This window comes from Triturus cristatus, chromosome 4_1 (assembly GCF_964204655.1).
Source record: "Triturus cristatus chromosome 4_1, aTriCri1.1, whole genome shotgun sequence".
Lineage (NCBI taxonomy): Eukaryota > Metazoa > Chordata > Amphibia > Caudata > Salamandridae > Triturus > Triturus cristatus.
Window position 1 is genome coordinate 479,441,426 of NC_140585.1, and position 15,709 is coordinate 479,457,134.

Genomic DNA, 15,709 nt, shown 5'->3' on the forward strand with positions numbered 1-15,709 from the left:
CAATTTCTCACATTAGGACTTCTCTGAATTCGTTTTCCAACATTTCCCTTTCATTGGCTAAATAGGCTGATCTCAGCACCAATAGACTTCAAATGGCTTTTCACACACCTGCAAGCCTTTTTAGAACAACAACAAAGTGTTCAATAGGGAGTCAGCTATTGTTCCTGTCTCTGTGTCCCAGCCTCTGTATTGTTTTCAGGCAGGCAGATAACTTTGAGCAAGGAAAGGTGTTCAGAACTAAAGCTCCTGTCTGCAAGGCACTCAGCCTTCAATACCTGGATCAATATTCCTCTCTATCTAAAAATGTTTCAGTCTAGCTCATATAAACTGTATAAATATTAGTGAATGTTTTGAAATAAACAATTACTGTAGAGGCTGCAGAGCTTCTCACCTACTTATGTTCTATGAAATATTATTTACTATTCGGACACAATATCTAAGAAATCAAGGTATTGGATTATATGAAACTCTGTAACAAGAAAATCAAAGTATCAGGCTATGCTAGAACAAACATTTAAACAATATATTCAAGCAAGCTAAAATATTACATTACATCGAAGCAAATATTTTAATAACATTGGAAATTGTTCATTTGTATTTAAATATGTGCGACTGAATATATGAACTTCTATAACATATAAGGTGGATAACTAAATGGAAAATATATTAAAATTATATCATGTATGGAATGTTAATGAAAACTATGCAATGATTATATATTATACACATGTGCACGAATAAATGAAGGCTTTAATGCCTATTTTAACTCTTGCAGCCTGCTAAAAAAATCTAAATACTTCAATACCAAAGGGATTAAAAGGGCAAAGCTGATTAACAAATTATAATAAAGACTAATATCAGCAGCTTTTGATTGTCCCTTTTATGCTCACAGTTTTATGAGAACACATGGATATTTTCTAACATGCAGCACCAAAGAAGACAATAGTTAGATGAAAATAAAGAAGTGACTCCTCTGCAGTGGTTGAGACCAAAGATCATTGAACCGCAGTAAAAGTCTGCTGGCCGTCTCCAGATGTAGATGATGATGAGGAAGCAATAAGTCTCTTAAAAAATGAATATGCTGAAAGCACAGGTGTATATGGTGTCAAGATTGCTGGTTGTGATGCTGAAGACAAAGTTGTTGCTGTTGAAGCATTTTCCAAAACAACCCCAATTGAATCTGGGAAGGAAGAAAATGTTTGTGTTCCAGAGCTTACTGGGGTAGGCACAGGTGTTGTCACGGGTCACACCATTTGAACATTATCAAAATAGCTTTTTTAATAACGAGCAACTGCATTTCAAGTACAGTATGCTTGATGCACACTGATTGGTCGAAATATTTTCAAAATATCAAGAGACATTACTGTTGGTTATTCCAGTGGGATGTCCAGGAAAACTGTTTCGTAAAAGTTGATGCCTTAAAAAGTAGGTCTTACTTCTAGAGCATGAAGTTTTTTAAATGATAAAGCCCAGTGCTTGCTTAATCTGGTCAACGGGTCGCCTCAAAAATAAAATGCTTCAGAACATTAGTGTTCGGTTGGCTCAGATGCACTAACTGCTGGCTTTATTTCTTTACTAGAAAAAAATGGATTGTTCAACCAGGCATAGGAAGTATAGTTGATATTTCGCCAAAGAAATTTGAAAACAAAGAACTGACTAAGAAAGGAATGATTCCATAAATAGTATTAACCCCTTCGCCGCGGGGGTTATTCCCCCATGGCGCGGGGGGGGCGGCGGCAGTGGCGCTGTGCTCGTGATGAGCCCAGCTCGTCATGAGGCACAGTTGAGCTGTGCTCATGACGAGCTGAGCTCGTCACGACTCTGCCCACTGATTGATTCTCCCGCACAGGCGGGGAATCAATCGCGCGTGGGCGGAGCGCGACCATTATGACGAGCCCAGCTCATCATGAGCACAGCTCCACTGTGCCTCATGACGAGTTGGGCTCGTCATGAGCACACAATGGGTTAAAGCAATGATGATGATTTTGAAAACATGGACTGTGTCTAAGGCATGGTATATGGTGTGCAATAAGTCAAAAAAATGAGTCACAAACTGAGTCTGCAGGAGCTGCTGAATTTAAGGTGCAGACCAAACTGTCTGATGCACAAATGTTTTCACCACCAAAGGCGAGGATGTGGCTTAACAGCTAGAGTGGCTGACTTTGAAGCTGGGGAACCAAGTTTAAGTCTGGTGGGAGGCTCAACATTCAGTGATTCTCGGGAAATCACTTAGGTCCCCGTTACGATATCGGTCGGAGTTGCCTCCGATGGACATCGCCATGGATGTGGAACGGACTGACCTCTGGTCAGCGGTCCTGAAACCACAATTAGGATGTGACTGCAGATGGTGCGGTCACAAACTTCCATTTTACAATGGGAGCTTGTGCAGCGGTCCGAACCTGCCCGCAGCACAAGGTCCCTTTGTAAAATGGAAGTTTTTCCACCGTCTCTGCGTGCCTGCCACACAGTTTTGGAATTTGTTCAACTGTTGGGCCAGGGGCAAGTGTTCCTGTTTGGGGACCCCAAAGTCACTCTTCGACAACCTTTCCATGTCAGAATTCCGATGGTGTAAACCCCATCCCTATGGGAGGTTTCTGACTGTCCGACAAGCTCCTTGAGACCCTCGAAAGCCAGTCGGTTTCATCACCCAGTTTGCACTCCGACCACCAACATTATAATTCGGTGGATGGAATGTAAACCTTCCATGTCGGTCGGAAAGACTCCGACCAATGGTCGGAGGCTTTCAGACCGACATCAAAATATGGCCATTAATCTTCCCATGCCTAAAAAAATAAAATATGAATGTGTCAGTCTGTAATGCAATCTGATACCTATATCAAGTTGGTGCTATACAGAACTGCAAAAAAAAAGGTTCCATGCACCTCTTTCTGTGGCAGATTTGCAATCAGTTTGTTTAATTTATAGAAGTGTACATTTTTTTCATATGTACTTTTGGCCAGGACACACTATCAGACTCTTTTTTAAGGGAAAGATAAAATTTAATGCCACAGTTTTCACTGTCTTTTGAACAGTTAGTATGTTTACAAAACAAGGAGTCAGCACACTAGATTCATTTCCCATAATTAAGAATGGACCATTTTCCTAGAAGTTTGCGATAAGAGGGATTCAATGAAGCAGGTGTTTCAAGGTGTTTATAAGCAAGGGTGAGCTTAAATGAGTTACAAAGGCCATAAATAGTGATAGAAACTGAAAATAGTAAATGTCCCGGTGGATTGGTGCATGCTTGGTGGAGATTATTGCACGCAGAAGCCACATAAGATGTGGATCTTCAGCTTCAGAATATAGGAGCTGATTACGATGTCAACATATGCCCCTGCGGTCCACCCGCTGTATTACGTTTTGGCAGGCGGAGGCATCGGGCGGAAGGACCGTCCGCCACACTTCTGACAGCCTCCCTGTTGGTGCATCAGAGGGGCAGGAATCCCTACAATAAGGGTGGTGCCTTGCTTTAGTCCTGCTGTAGGAATTACAACGACCCTTTCCGCCTGCCTTATTATTGTGGTTCACCCACCATAAAAAAGCAGGCTGAAAGTGGCTTTGGGTGCCCCTTGCAGGGCCCCCTTCTCCCCGGGCCGCAGCTCAAGCCTCAATGCTAAGAGGCATATTTCTGCCTGTCTCCACAGCGGTTGGATCATAATTGAGCGGGCGCGACTGCCACTCTCTGTCGGACAGTCCTGTTCCCGCAATGATGGCCGTCGGGCGCTCATCCGACCACCATTATAATCAGCCCTACAGTACCAAATGTCTGAAATATTTTTGAGCTTGCAAATGTCCCAATTCATGGAATTGGGACATTATTGACCTCAAAAATGCTTTTTGGTATGTGCAACACAACACTGCAAATGGCAGCTTTGGTTTGCAAATCAGAATTTGAGTGGGCCATCTAAACACAGATTCGCAGTAGTGTGTGTTAATGTTTTGCAACTAAATTGCGATTGAAAAACATAAACATTTTGCCAACTCTTCAAAGGAGATGGTAACCATTCTCAAATAGGGAGGGGACCCAATAGAGCCCCTGCCAATCTGAGAATGCTAAAAATATATATTTTTTAATAGTAGGGACCACTGCGTACTATTTATAAAATTGATCTTAATGCATTTTAAACAGTTATTTTTTACATTTTCTGTTTTTGAACAGCATCCTGTTTTCCTTTAAGGATAACAAGCTGCATTTTACCAAAGGATTGCTTAATTTAAAAGCAATCACTGACATGGTGGCCTGCTTAACCCAGTAGGCCAAAATCCCAGCAATGGCTATCAATCCTAATGGGTCACAAACTGCAACCTACCGCATTGATTTTCATGAAGGAGGTCGATTTGAGGCCCATTAGAAATCACTCAGTCAGTTTAATCTTTACTCGACTATCAGAGATAGCCATAAAAAAACAATCATTATAAAATCTTATATCCAGTACAATCAAAATAATATAATAATACAATCATTACATCTTATATATCATTACCATAACGTTTGCGTATTGGTTACATCATAAATGAGGCAGAATTAAGTTTTTGCACATGAAATAATCAATTACAAATGCTAAAATCCTATAAAAACTCATGTCAGCTCTAAACTGCTAAAAACTGAGGGCTTTTCTCAGATTTATTGCCTTCAGAATGAACCAGGCAACACTATAGCAAATCAGGGGATTACCCAATGTCATCAGGAATTTCCTTGCCACTTTATGTGAACTGATGTTATGTGTAATAAAAAGTGGCTTTAAATAAAAAACATCTAAGATTCTTATAAAATTTGCAATACAACAAAAAGTGTGACGTGCTCTGTTTACTTAAACTGTCACATGGATATAGATGATCTTCCGGCGGATGAGACTGCATTGTAGGGAAAGCTCAAGATAATGAACAATGCCACATCTTAATCTGGTTAGAACAAAACGATGCTGTGCATAGGTCACATATGATAAGTTATTCATACTCATCTCAATGCTATTCAATATATACTGGGTAACAGTAATTTTATTCTTTTCATCCTTAGATCTTTGATCCGTCCTACGTTGTAGAAAGGTATCTCTAATCTCTTTGTATGGATCAGGGTTTTAGATGTTTCTGCCCATACTGTTGTTTTATACATGTTTTCTAGGGCAGTATTAACGTACAGCAGCCATGGAATCTTCAGATCATTATGTAGCTTAAGGCAGTCTAAAATAATAGATTTGTTAAAATATGTTTCTTCCCTTTTCCATATAGATTCCCAGAATAGCAATTGTCGGGCCAGTAGGAGATGTTCTAAAAACTGGAGACCCACCTTATAATGAGCAATGGTATTTGATGCAGATTGCGGTAAATAAAGCAAATGTTTCAGGAGCACGTTTTCTTGCACTTCCAGGTATTTGATGTTTGTGTGGGCCCATAGCCCTGCCCCCAAAAGAGCTATAATTGTTCCTTTATCTTTAAATAAGGCTACCATCTCATGAATTGCCCAAATTCCAAGTTTGGAAGAAAATTTAAAAATGCCCTGGGTTACCCTGCTTATTTTAGCTTTGGTAGTTGAAATGTGTTGAGACCACAAGCTGTTTTCTGAAAAAACAATACCTAAATAGCAAGAAGAATTCACAGTATTAATAGGGCTTCTTTCAATATAAAAAGTTTTAGAGAGTTTGGGTTTGAGCCCACAGATCATGGTATATGTTTTTGATTTATTTATGACCATTTTCTTCTGTAGCATAAAATCTGAAAGTTCATCCATCAATCTCTGTAGGCCAATTGGGGTTCTTGCTACGAGTACGGCATCGTCCGCATATAATAAAACAGGCGAATCCCCTGCCCCACCTTAAAATTAGGTGTACATTCTCCCTGGGGGCCAAAACAGACCTGGCTAGATAATTTCTCATACAAACGGCAGAGGAACCCAATAATCGCCCTTAGTGCTCCCATCCTCTTTAGGGTTAACCACAGCAGGTTATGGTCCACTAAGTCAAATGCACAACTTAAATCAGCAGAGCAAATGGATAGAGAGCCTGCCATTGCCCTAGTGTACTTGCCGATAAGCAATGCTAGATTTGTGCATTGCTCAATGGTCTCTATCCGCTTTCTGAACCCGAACTGCACTGGTGTTAAAACAGAGTATTCGGTTGCCCATTCTCCGAGTCTTAACAGAAGGACCCTGCTCAACACTTTAATAGGAGTGTCTATGAGTGAGATTGGATGATAAGTTTTGGGATCCTCTTTATCCCCCTTTTTGAAAATGGGTATGATGATTGATTTGCCCCATGTCTGGTGGATTATATCTGTAGCAGCTATATTGAACACTCTAGTTAGGATGGGTCCCCATAAGGTAGGGGCTGATTTATACACATCAACTGGGACACCGTACAGCCCTGGGGCCCGACCCCCGGCACTTGCATGGATTGCCTAGAGGTCTTCCTTGTTAATGATGTTCAAGTGGAGATTAATTCCCTCTCCTGGCAACCCACCCTGCACCGTTCTCGGCTCACTATTGCTGTCAAAAATGTCTGAGAAATGATTCACCCATTTGTCCTCAGAGACAAAAGACCAGAATTCGGGGATATTATCATTCTTCGGAAATGGGGCATTTACCGTCTCGCAGAAGAGTTTATTATTTTTGTTTTTTGCAGCGGTGGCCAAGTTATCCCATGCCCCTTCCTTAAGAATCTTTTTCCGTGCCGCTAAGACTGCTTTGTATTCACGCTGTAAGATTAGGCTGGTAGATAAATACCGTGGTGATTGAGATAGGGCATGCTTCAAGCCCCTTAGCGCTTTAGTGCAGGCCCTGTCAAACCACCCCTTCTTTTTACTAACTAATGGCCCAGGGATCTTTGTTAAAATTGATTTAATCGATTTAGTAATGGTGCCAAACTTCTCGGTTAGTACAAGTGGTGTGAGTTCCTCCTGAAGACAATATATGATTTCACTTTGTCAAACAAGGGTCTACACCTGACCATTTAATTCTGACTCCATTTGTCCAAACCGGTTGTAAAAAATTTATTGTATCATATACATCGATCTTTTTGACCCCCCCCCCCCCAAAAAAGGAAAGTTTTAACAGGTTATGGTCACTAAGTAATGAGGGTACAATGATAAGATTACCACACAAGCAACTAGCAGAGACATATACCTGTACATGGTCAATAATAGAATATGAGTTTCTTCCTATGAAGGTTCGGTTAGGTGTCTCATTTGATCTATTAACCCCTCTAAGGATTTGGAGATCATATTTGACAATCATCTGGTTAAGTGCTTCCCCATAATCATTACGACAAAAGTGGTCGAATTCCTCACCTTCGTTTGGAAGACCACAAGACTTTGTATTGGGTGCACCTCATGCCTGCAAATTAAAATCTCCTGCCCAGATTAGGACGTACTCTATATTAACTAGGGACAAAAAGCTTTCCAAATCCTCATTGATGGCTGCTACCACGCTACCTCATGTGGAGTCGAAGACATTATTATAAAATTCTTTTTGCCCCCTTTTTACTTAGCCACAGCAGCTGTGCATGAGAGCCCACAGTTGCGGCCCTCCTACCGTTAACAGAGATCTTGTTAGAGATAAGGATTTGCAGGCCCCCCCTTTGCTCGGCCTGCTTGTGATCTGGTAGCTGCTAAATAATTAGAGGAGTATCCTTCTACATGGACCGGACTAATGGACCAAATCTCTTGTAGGCACATGATGTCATAACTAGAAATAAAATTAGCCCAGTCAGTTATCATTACCTTGCCGGCAAGCCCGTTCACATTCCAGGTAGCGAACTCATACCCTCCAATGTAAGAACTCTCTACCCGATTAATTGTTGACGGGTTTGCAGAATCACTACAGTAGTCACCACTAGTATGTGTACCATACTTTGCTACTACCATCCCCTGAGTGGAAGGTTCCTGCACATTGTGTGTAAGTGTTTGGGTCATCCTAGATTGCTAGTCTATCTGGATAGCTGTAGGATTGTCAGTGTCAATACAGTTGCCACCACTTTTAAGTAAACTGTATTTGGTTGCTACCATCCCCTGGGAGGAGAATTCCTGCACAGTATGTCCAGGTGTATGGATCATCCTAGGTTGCTGCTCTTTCTGGGTGGCCATAGAGATGTCAATATCATATACTAGCTGGAGTTCCCCATAATACACAGCACCACCTCGCTCTGTACTGAGTCATTCATTTTCATCAAGGCTACTCAATACCTCCAATCTATTAAGCATTACAAATGCTGAGGCACAATGGGGGTGTGGTCTTTGCATCAACATTTCGGGCTGAATATTTGGTGTGCTATTATAGCGTTGGTCTATGCCCCTCAGGTGGAGGTAAAAGAAACCTAATGGGAGTATATGCACGTCAGACGGTTCAGTAAAAGAGGCCTCAATCTGTTTAAAAATACCCCAGCAGTTCTGGGGTTCCTAAAATTAATTATAACAGTCACCTTCGTAGTTTTTTTCCAGGGGCCCGACCCATCCTACTCTCCGTATGAGCAAGATCTCATGTGCTCTACTGGGGGAAAATAGCAGTCTCTTGCTGAACAAGTAGACCACCTTATTCGTTAAACATTTAGAGGTTTCTCTGGACCCTGGTTTTAGAGGGGAAATATTAGCCAGGACAGCCGCATATGGACAGCTGGCGGGTGGTAAATTGATGGTGACTAGATGTTGTGGAGATAGTTTGTTCCCAGTATTAGGGAAGTTTGGGTTTGGGCCTTGATGATATGTTACCATGTGTTCACTCTCAGGGATTTTACTACTAGTCTTAGATCTATCACTACCCAGCATCACTTCTGGTCTGGGAGGAGTAGGGTCCTCTGGGTTAAGCGGTTGTTCACTTGCATTCTTATGCTTATCATTTATTATTTGTCTGGGAATCTCAACCTGTTCAACTCAGGACCCTTCTTTAATTCTTTTCACTTCTGCCTCCACCCCGCCCAGCCTTTCAAAGAGTGGGTTTATTATTTTACTCATAACAGCAGATAGTTTGTCCCAAAAAAGAGTCCAGTTGTGGGAGTCCTTTTCATTATGATCATCTATGCCCCCTCCTAGTAATAGGAGTTTGTGTGGGGTTCGGGGGCAACAGGTGACTTTCTCTTCGACTTTGCAGCAGATTTTTGGGCTCTATTCACAGTTTTTCCCGCCCTTGATGTTGCTGGTACCGGGGTAGTAAATATCGGACCCTGCTCAGGTTCCATCATTGTAGGAATTTCATCGGCGAGAACACGTTTATCTCTTGCTTGTTCGTGTTGGTCAAATTGCCCATTGTCAGGTCCCATACATGAGTGTATAGTATTTGGGCGCACCTGCTTACACCGTTCCACTTGTCTGAACCCAAAGAGGTGACCGACAGGCGCTGCTCTGCCAAAACAATTTATTTTGTTATTGCCCCGAATGCATGGGCCAAATAGCTGTCAATGGTATTTGACCACTTCGGGGTGCTTAGTGAGTCAGATAGGGTTGGTTGACCAACCCCCACCTTTTTCCGGCCCATCTTCTTTATGTGTTTGACCCCCTAATTTGGTTAAATAAAGGAGCCAAACTGGCTTACCCAGATACATTGCTTCTTTTCCGTTAAAGGTTATCCCTTAGCGAAAGGCACCCATGCAGCAGTAAAGAACAGGGGGGCCCTACAACAAATCCTGAGACAATGCAAGTCTTAATTGTATTACTCACGGTTGGTAATTACTGTGCAATCCAGGGGCAATCCAGGCAGTTCTCCATATATGGATGGCATATGTGGGCCAAGAGCCAAGGTGGATGGCCCTGCCTTGCCTCTTCCTAACGATGATGGGTGCAAGATGGGTCTGCCCTTGGCCCGGGCTTTGCCCGGGCATGGCCCGCGGGGTTCAAGGCAGAGCTTTATAGAGTGATGGACACGCCTCCCCCCACAGTAGCTGACAAGGATTTGGGACGGCTGAAACCCGTTGCACCCTGGGACACCGAGTCCCACTAGGGCATTGTGGCGCTGGCGGCCTTGCACCGATGGGTTATGGGGCAGGAGGTCAGAAAGATGCCCCGCAGCACAAACAGGTATGGCCCACATTTAAACAAGCTGGAAGCGCATCCCGTGCCGCGGGGGTCGAGGCAGCACTTTATAGCGTGATGGACACGCCTCCCCCCCCATGGCAGCTGACAAGGATTTGGGACGGCTGAATCGCGTTGCACCCTGGGACATCGAGTCCCACCAGGGCGTTGTGGCACTGGCGGCCATGCACCGATGGGTTATGGGGCAGGAGGTCAGCAAGATGCCCTGAAGTACAAACAGGTATGGACCACAATTAAATAAGCTAAAATCCCTCATTTTAGTCAATAACTTTCATGCATTAAAAATTGTGATTTCCAAATTGTGATTTGGTAGAAAATCATGGTTCACTGACAAAATTTTGACTACCAAAATATCGACATGTAAAAATATTGAGCTAAAAATATTGATTTTAAAAATATTGACTCCCTATATTTATAATGAAAATAACAAAAATATCGAAAAAAATATTGTGTTTACTAATATGGTTGTCTAAAATATTGACTTTTAAATATACATACATTTAAATATTAACCATTAATTAAGTTAAATAATAATACTAATATACTCAACATAAAATGTATGTAGTGATTTTTATTTACACATATCTAATTTACAAGTATTACAAAATTAATATTTTGTTTTAATATTATTTTTTCATACATTTCTGAATATAATAATAGAAAAATACTCTTAAATAGGTATACTGTTTGAAGTTTGTGCAAGGTGTGGGATCATATGCAAACTTTACATCAGTTACATTTAAAGAAGTGCCCCACTGCACCCACGGATGGTGTAGTGCACATACATTAGGAGTACTAGCATATAGATATAGGTGAAACTATAATGATTTGTTTTCCCTGTGCAAAATGACATTCCTTCACAATGGCTGCTGAACTGAAGTAGGAGTACAGCGTTCCTCTGCAGGGGGATATAAATGTGATCTGAATGCAATGGAAGTAGTTGGTCCCTTCTAAATATATCTGAGAAAATCAAGATATCAGATTCAAAGAAATCCTGTTGATTTAAAAAAAAAAAAATAACTAGAAAATCAAGGTAGTAGTCTGGACTAGAAAGAAAATGTAAACAATATAGTAGAGCAAGATGAATTATAACATTGCAATGAGACAAATATATTAACGACTAGGTCAATGGTGCATTTGTATTTATTTATGCACACCTAAAAAAATGCTCACGGCATCGGCCTCGTGGCGGGGTGGGATGCAGCACCCTGGCAGAGACGTTGGGCATTCCAGAAGAGAACAGCGCCCAGAGCTGCATGCTTTTTATTCACACTCCTACGCTGGCCTGGCGTACGCTGGCCCGTCCCACTCTGCTCACTCTTTCAGGGGGGGCGTTATAAGCTACATTTCTGGGATCTTCCCCAGTGTCTGGGGTGACATGGTTGCGTCCACTGTCCACTATACTCCATACATCAGCAGTGCATGTGGACATGGATATGTCTGTGGTCTGCATGCTGCAGTCTGTCCAGCACATCTCCTCCACACTTGGCATTGTGTACCTTCTCATTCAACTTGCCTCCTTTGCACATGCCTGGTTCCCACCTCTCCCCATATTCCGCTATTTTGTGGCTGAGATGCCATGCCGTTGATGGCTCATTTGCATGGCTAGCCCAGGTTGCCACAGTAAGTTATGCTGTCGTGTCTGGTTGGTGGGCATGTTGTTTGGCATGTTGATTGTGAGTTTGTGACATGTGTATTCCCAGAGTTGTGAGTTGCATGATTTTGGAGTTGGAGGGTGTGGTGTGTTCATTTGGTACTTGCCAACGAGCAGTGCATTTCCATGGGTGCCATCCTGTTAGCGCTGGTTGATGATGGACTGTCGGTAGAAGTAGGAATCATGCACACTGCCTGGGTAGTTGGCGACAACGTTAGTGGCAATTCCCAGGTGGTCTACTGTTGCCTGCACATTGATGGAATGCGTGTGCTGTCTGTTGAGGTAATTGTGTGCAGTGTCACCAGGGGGCACAAGTAGGACATGTGCGGGAAACCAGCTATGGCGTAGAGGCCTTGCTTGGTCTCTAGCTGTTCCTGCACAGTGTGGGGGGAGTATAGGTACTGGGGTACCAAGCTGATGATGGCATCCAAGACAGTTGTGAGGAACTTTGATAGGGCTGGCTGTGAGACTCCTCCGACTCTGGCGGCTGTTGGTTGGAAGGTCCCAGAGGCCAACATGTGCAGCGCAGCCAGCAGCTTTTTCTGCAGAGGGATGTTGGTTGTCCTCTGTGTTGGTACCGTCAGCCTGTGCAATGGTGGTCAGGATGCGTAGGATAGTTGTCCTTTTAAGCCTGTAGTGGGCCATGACATTCTCTGGTGTTGAGTCTGTGAAGTTGGTGCGTTTTCTGAAGGTCCGCTGTCTTGGTCTGCGCTGCCTCTTTGGTGGTCTGGGGAGGCATGCGGGTATGGGGGTCGTGGTCCTGGGTGTGGTGGCGGTGGGTGTTGTGGCCCTGTTGGGGCTCCAAGCTGCATGATCAGTGGCTCCATGGCATCAGTTGGTCTTCAGGTGTGACTGTGGTCAGGGGTCCCTTTTCTGGTGCCGTTTGTCATCTGACTTTGCTCCAGGTCAGAGCAGATGTTCATTTCCTGCTGCTAACGAGTCTTATCGCATGAACTTATCTCCGATCTGGCTGGTTGTTGAGAATGCTGAGGTATGGTGTTGTCGTGGCTTTTTGCTTGGGAACGCCTACTCTGCATCTCATTAGCAATAGTTGCCGGGGTCATCTGTGGCTATGTTTTTTGCGGATGCTATCACCAGAACACTGATGATATTGGCTATTTGCAACAGCTTGTGAATGGGGCGATACATTTATCATGACTTTGACAGCATTAAAGTGCCGCCAAAAAGTCGGCAATAGGTCCTTGAGAATATGCCCTAATATCCTAAACTGATAGTACATCACTAACTTGTGTCTCTCCCCCCAAGGATTCAGTAAAATATCCTGAAACACAGGGAACAAAATTAGAATCACCTCCACTAACTCTAAGAGTATCGGACACCAAACCTGTGACCTCCAAAGAGGAGTCACAAGAACCAATGTTCCCTTCTGTTTCTGTAATTGACCTGTCAACCGAGTGATCATAGAAAATGAAGGGAAAGCAAATGGCCTGAGGTCTCTCCAATTCTGATGAAAATCATTCACACTCAATGCCTTCGGATCGGGACACCAACTGTAGAACCTCGGTAACTGTGTATTCAACCTGTTCGCAAACAGATTCACAATGCAAGGGCCCCTGAGGTACATTAATCGCTGGAATTCATGTAATGCCTTGAACACCAGTCTGCCTCCACATTCTTCAGTCCACTAAAGTGTTCTGCCTGTACTACAGTCTCCTTTTGAAGACAATCATCCTAAAAAAACCTATGCTAAATCTGCAAGATCCTTTGACTTTGGACCCTCCAGTTTGTTCACATACCTTACAGCCAAAACCTTGTCCATCTTTAGTAAAACTGAACATTTTGCCTTGTCTTTCGTAAAACTCCTTATCACAAAAGACCCGGCCAAAAGTTCCAGACAATTTTATGTAGTTTCCCCTCTTCATCCTCTGACCAAATTCCTCTTATTATAACACATCCACATCATGCTCCCCAGCCTTCCAGACTTGCATCTGATTTCACCTCCATCTCTGGACATTCCCCAAATGTAGCCTTTCCATTCCATGTCTCCAAGTTCCTTAACCACCAAACCAATTCCTCCCATCTCTCCTCTGTGAGAACAACCTCCTCTGAATACTTTAGACCACTTTTCAAATGACTTGCTTTCAACCTCTGGGGGGCTGAAAATTCAAAGGTCCTGAAAAAATAGCTTGTCTAGTTGAAGAAAGTTAGCCTATCACCATTGGCAAAGCTCATAGTGACTATCTTGCTGAATTTAACACCTTCCTAATTTCTTTCTTTATATGTTTTAATTTGTACCTCTGTAGCTTCAATTGCCAACAACTGTGTCCACCATGAAACCTAAAAACTGATATACCTGACCTGGTACCAGACATGACTTTTTCTTGTACACCATAAATCCCAAACTGGGATTCCATTGTAAAAGCTGTGTACTCTACCTGTCTTGACTGGCACTGATACATCAAGGGGAAAAAGAACAAGCTAATAACAAGCATGAATATATGAAATTACATCAGGACATCTTACACCTGATCAAACAACATAGTGCTTGATTATTATCAGAAATATGTTTTTATTTTGTTTTGCATATTATTTTGTCATTTTTTTCCCGAATATCAAAAATACATAATTCCGTATATTTTATAATCACAATGCATCAACAAAATATACGACGTAATCACATGAGTTGGAGATTAGAACAAACATGATACTGTTATCAAATGATACAATATTACTTCTCTTATATTTCCAACAAGATCCAGATCAATATGGACAGAAAGGAGGGTCAGCGGTAGATGGGACTACGTGCATTTCGTCAGGTTGCCTTCGTCAGGACCCATCTCAACTTTCACTGCATTGGACACACAATTAAATACAATACATTGATTACATGCACTTTTGTCGATTTGTCATTCCACTTCTAATGCCCTGTGATGAATTTGTTTAATCTGTTTACAATAAAATCGATTCGATTTTTAAAGGTTCAGTTGTGTTTTGGGAATCTCTAAAGGTTAAAAAACGTGCATTTAGGTGAAGTTAAAAACAGATTTTAGAAATAGAATAGTTAGATAGTGAAAAAAAGTTGTGAAAAAAAGTGAGGATCACCCCCTATGACTTTCTAGTTTGCCTATAATTGTGGTGCCTTCAGTGACCCAAATTTGAGAGAGCTCTCTTATTGTGGGCATTACATGCTCACACAGGGTGATGGTTTTTTTAGCAAAAGATGCATGCACCAGTATTGATGGTAAAGCGCAAGGTAGTATTCTAGTTACCTATTGATGTGTTTGGACAAGAATAAAGAGTCGTTCCAGTTTCAATGTTTGTAACCGATAAAATGCACAGAGTCCCTGAGTCTAGGGAAAAGAAAAAGTGCATATTTCTAATTAAAAGTGATCTAGAAATCTTTAATGCTTCGATGAATTATTAAGGCTTACTTATATACCTTATTGAGTATTCAGTGTATTTATCTGAACACTCGATTGTTTCAGGTAAAGTTGGTACGCTCCAAAGGTTTTGTTAGTTTAGTCTGAGGTTTTGGTGCAGTCACAGGTATAGTACTCTAAGGGCAAAAGACAAGAACAAGGCTTACCAATTGAGCATAGTTAAAGATGGTCTATTAACAAAAAACACAACTTTCTAAGGTTTATATATAATATCGTTTTGAACCCGTTTAAGACCTTTGTTTGTTAAAAAGGTGAATACCTGTATTTGGTTCCTACATGGCCAAGGGTTCCTACCGGATTATATTCAGTGTACTCAGGACATCTGTGAAGAAAACATAGAGTCATATAAGTAATGACTAGTTATTTAATTTAGATAGTATTAATCGCTTTGATTACTGGGATTGAAGATATATTTCTATTGATGAAATAGACATTTATCTATATATATTAGCCCAGACTATTTATTTTTATTTTTATATTTATATTGCTTATAGGAGATGATGCAATATTGTTCCGTTAGACAACATCAACTAGAGAGTTACTTGGGGGTCCTATATGGGCCAAATTATATTAAAGGTTAAAAAAAAAGTATAAAAACAATATGGCTGGTTCATTCAGCTCTAGGTTGTGCATACGTGAT